Below are 5,084 nucleotides of genomic sequence, written 5' to 3'. Positions count from 1 at the left end.
TTCTTCTCTTGAAGCGCACAAATGTCAGGTTGGGGTAATAAAGTACTCAACACTTAAGGTAACTTTAGTCCAGCAGAAAGCTATGGCCTTCTCTCTCTCTCTCTCTCTTTAACCCAGAAAGAAAGATTTTACTGGCAAATAAAATATTCATTTTTGAACTCATACTTTGGTACTGAAAGGATGAGATGCATCCAGACTCCAACTATTCCAAGGCTCCAAGGTCTTTAACAAAATTTCCAGATAATCGTATGCATATGCACTTTTTAAAATTAATTCTATGTATCAAAAGATTTTGTCTGTCTGAAGCTTTTTGTGAAGATAACTGTATGTGGAAGGATTTCATACTCTTCTCTAATAAAAGTATAACATCCACAATAATGTACATGGCCATTCAGTTTTCAAGAGAATACTGAAATGCAACATAATAAGATTCAATATATGCTCCCATCTACCTAAAGGTGACATCTACATATGCCTGTAAATACCATATAAAAAAAATGCAATACCACCACCTCAAGTAGAGTTGTTTCTCCCTTATTCTCTCATTCACGTGAGTATCACTCTGTTAAAACAAAATCTATATAACCTGAAGATATTTAAATTTACCTTAACATCTGGTCATAGGCTTATACCCCAACTCTACAATTCATGCATGTAGAGCCACTGCCCAGAAAATGAGGCTTCATTTTTTCACATTTACAAGTTTGCAGTACAGTTATTGTCATTGTAAAAACATTTCCCGATAAACCACATATAAAGGAACTGTATTTTGAATAATAAATCATTGTACAAAAGAGGGAGAAAAAGCATCCTAGCTCTTATCATTTCTGTAGTCTAGTCAGCTGAACTCTATACACTGCATTTCCCATGAAGACACTAAGAGTAAATGATGAAGAACCAGTTGACTGCTCCTCTCATTTTCTCAATTAGGCAGCTTGGATTTTGATTTCAAATTGTCAGCTGGCAGGAAGCCTGGAAGATCAGTAGAGTGAAAACCCAATATGGTGGGGGTCAGAAAACTATCCTAGGATTATTCATAGCCTTCCATCATCCCTTTTGCAAGCAGGTAGAGTGTGCAACAGTAAGGGAGGTGTTTTAACTCCCATAGCCTCAGCTCAACAGCTTTGCCACAGTGCTACAACCAAGTGTGAAATAATTGCTTACTTCCACTTGCTTGGTTGTTACCACAAATTAATAAGGACAGAGCAGAAGGTAGACTGAGAGGAGAAAGAGTAGTGCTTTTCAGCAGGAGGGATGATCAAGCATACCCCAGGGCAGCTACCAAGCCCGACCTGATGCATAAGTGGGTGACAGCAGCAGATGTGGGACAAAGGCAACTTAAAGCCATGGCGTGCTTCACAAGACAGGAAGTTTGGCTGGCCTCTGACCTGAGAAGAAAATTAACCTACTGTGACCAATTGCTTTGCCTGTAAAACAGAAATGCTCTTGGCAGGTGTGTGGTTTGGAAAACCTTTTCAAAGTGGAGCAAATCATACCCCCATAGTTTGCACCAGTCTGAACCCCAGACCACTGCTATCATTCTACCCTCAGGAGAATTCTCACTCTTCATCTCACACTTGCCACATAAAAAATGACACATTTTCAAACAATCTGCTTATTTTAAAAACTGCTGTGGTATCCAGGCTCTCTCTCTCTCTCTCTCTCTCCCCCTCTCTCTCTCTCTCTCTTTCTGACCTTTTTTTTAGTTAAAGCAATTCTATTTGCTCTTCAGTATTTAGAAGTAAAAGCTTAATCCCCAAGGAAATGTATGGTACACATTTCCAACTGCAGTATGCACTTATTTGTGAAAGCCAGGAGTTGTTTTATAAATGTATTTGGGAAACACAAGGTTTTTCAGCCAGTCAGGACATTTTCCTATTTAAACATTGATTTAAAAACCTTGCCAAGCAAACCAGGAAGTTGAGAGAGAAATCTTGCAGTGAACAGAAAAGCAGCTGTTTTCTCTCCCTGAAGTCTTACTAATTTAACCAATTGTTTCTTTAAACAACAACAGCAACAATAATGAAGACAAACTTTAGCTTTTGTTAAACATGTCACAAGCAGAAGATGTGTGTTGACTAAATTGGTATTTTTCCATGTGAAGGGCGTGAGAGGGCATATAAATTTAATCACATGCTATGTTTCAATACCATTTTAGTATGTGATGGGACAAAATATTCTTCGCTGCTGCTTTAAGATTCCTAAAGAATTCCCAAGCAAAACTTTTCAAGCACTTGCAGAAAATCAGTGCATTAAAATATCACTGAAAAGCTTTGAACTTTGGCTCTTCAGATGAAAACTGCTTTAATGCAATGTCAGGCTGAGAGATTTGATTGTAGTATAAGTGGATTAAAACAAACAAACAAACAAACAAAAACATATATTTACCCCATGAATAAAAGTAAATAAATAAATTCTCCATGACAATTAACAGCATCCTGTGCTGTTGTCTTTACAGTGACTTTATCTGAATATCACATGACCTTGTTTACAAATAGTGATTTTGAAATGCCAAGCCTCTGAGTTCAGACACCTTTTTTTTTTTTTTTTTTTTTTTTTCTTTCCTTTCCGGTCAGCTGCCTTTAACAATTTTCTCTTTTCTACAAATATCTGTAGCCAGAGCATCTATTTTCTGCACATGAGCAAGGACACTTGTGCACTAAGAAAGCACTACCACTTACAATGCTTTTCACTCCTCTTCTGTTTAAAGTCTTGTTGGTAAAGAAGCATAAACAATAACGGGAGTCTCGGGTCACCAAGTATAAGACACAGAGAGTGAAGAGTAAAGTAAACCAGGGCTTCAGAACTAATACTGGTTCCATGAGCTCAATAACATTTTAGGTAGTCAGGCCTGATTAGCAGTTCAGCAGTATGCAACTACACAAGTTTCATATACTATTACACAAAAGGAACCTCACCTAAAGGTCCAGGGGCAGGACACCCATCTTTCATACCTCAGAAACTCATTTGCCTTGAGACTCTCCATTTCTTAGCTCCTCTATGCAGGCAGACCTAGGGCATTCATATTACCTACCAACATGACAACCCTTTTTTTAAACTCATTTGAACAAAAATTGTACTTCCATAGTGCATTTAATACAGGCAAGAGCTTGTGTCCAAAAGCATAGTATTGAAATGTAAAGGAAATTCTTAAGAAGTCTTTAAAATCTTTTACAGTCCTCTCTGCTGATGAAGGGGTAGGCAGAGAAAGCAGGTATAATGATTTACCAAAATTACAGCCACAGCAGTTCCTGAAACTCTGTTAGTCCTGCCTGAACCAGTTAAGCTCCCACATCAGGAACAGAAGAGGTGTTTCCTGCTGGAAGCCACCAATGCAGTTGTATTTGTATGCATGTGCAGAAATCTAATTGCTACCTAGGGGAAAGAAATACACCATACCTTAATATTTGTGGCATACTTGTACTTGTGCAAAGGTATACCTGTGGGTCTATTTATGAATGATTTGCAGCAGATAGCTGGACAGTTCATTCAGCAGATAAACTGTGGGAAAGAGCAGCAATACTTGAAATAAGCTCAGCCCATCAGGTGACATTTGCAGTTACTAGCACACATCTTCAAAAAAAAAAAAAAAAAAAAAGTGGACTTTAATTTTTTGCCCAACGTGCACATAGGTGAGCAGTGGGGTGATTAACAGTGCTATTTTGGATGCCATCCCTATGGAAAGGAGGGTCACTCAGCTGTGCCGACCTGTTGAGCCAGTGCTATTCTGTGCCTGGCTATGCTTTGCTCTGCTTCTGAAGGTTCAGCCCAGCCCCAATGACATGCAAAACCTCCAGCCTGGTCTAATGAGCCTCATTATTTCTCCTTCCTTTTGTTTCCCTGTGTAATTCTGCATCTGCTGGTGAAAATGCCTTTCCCTGAGGACAAAATGAACCAGGCACTAGTTAAATCACTGCTTCTGTGCTCCAGGAGCTCCATCCCATGCATGGGGCCAGCCATGGCACCACCACTATGCAGGCCTGGAACAGTGCCGTCTGGAGAAGGCCCCGACAGCTGGAGGCATCCGCCCTCCAGGCCTGGTGCATATGGCACGGGAAAGCTGCAGACCACTCCAGTTCTCCACAGAGTGCTGGCAAGCCTCACAGGCCTGGCTCTCCTTCGCCGTTCTCAACTGCTGCCACAGATGTCCAAACTTTATAACAGAGATGAGCCTGGACGCCTGCAAAAACAGCTGGAAGCAAGGAGTGGGAGCCAACCTAATTGGCTGCAGTACAGGCCATGGCTGTGTTAAAAGAGGAAGCAAGAGGAAAGAAAAGGAGCTGCCTTCAGAGACTGCAGCCACCACTTAAACAGTTGAAATAATTAAATAGTTTATCCTATCCTTGCTTCTTCACTTAAAAACCTGCAGTCAGAGCCAGGGAGGCCCACTGTATCTTGCACAAATGTGGTCTGTTCTTGTGAAAAAAATTAGACATCCTAGGTTAAAAGTTGCATCAGACATCAGCGCTCCTGGTCGAAGAAATGCCCTGCTGAGTTTCAGTTACAGCCAGAAGATCACGAGATCATTCGGGAGCATGCACTATGTCTTCCAGCATATTCTAAGCATAATAGTGTTTTCAGCAACTCCTTGGGAAAACAAAACAAACCAAAATAAAACTAACAAAACCACAAACACTCTTACATTTACTAGTGCCATAGTAAAATAGTGCCCAGGTATTTCTACTATGTGGAAAAATAGGAAAAAAAAAATCTGAGCTACTTTAAAAGCACATACAAATGTACTGTTTGGAATTAGGGCATTAGGTGAACAGGCACAAGCAGCTGCCTATTGCATGTGGACAGTCTACGGTTACTAACTTCAACCAAAAAAACTCAACTAAAACAATTATGAGACCTCTCTTTTGCCACATAGCACATAAACCAGTTTTGCCACTACCTAGCAAATCTTCTGGGCAGAGCACTCTTACCTAAATCAACTAAAAAAGTAGTGGAAACAGTTTCAAAGGCATAAGTGACATTCAAACTGCAGGGTCCAGGAGTACTTTCTAGTGCCTAAATCCAGATGTGGCCCCAGGCAAGAAATCAAACACCAACATGCAGCAAAGATACGCGGCACACTCCAA

Source organism: Anser brachyrhynchus, assembly GCF_964034855.1.
Source record: "Anser brachyrhynchus genome assembly, chromosome: Z".
Taxonomy (NCBI): Eukaryota; Metazoa; Chordata; class Aves; order Anseriformes; family Anatidae; genus Anser; species Anser brachyrhynchus.
This window is presented reverse-complemented; position numbering follows the sequence as displayed.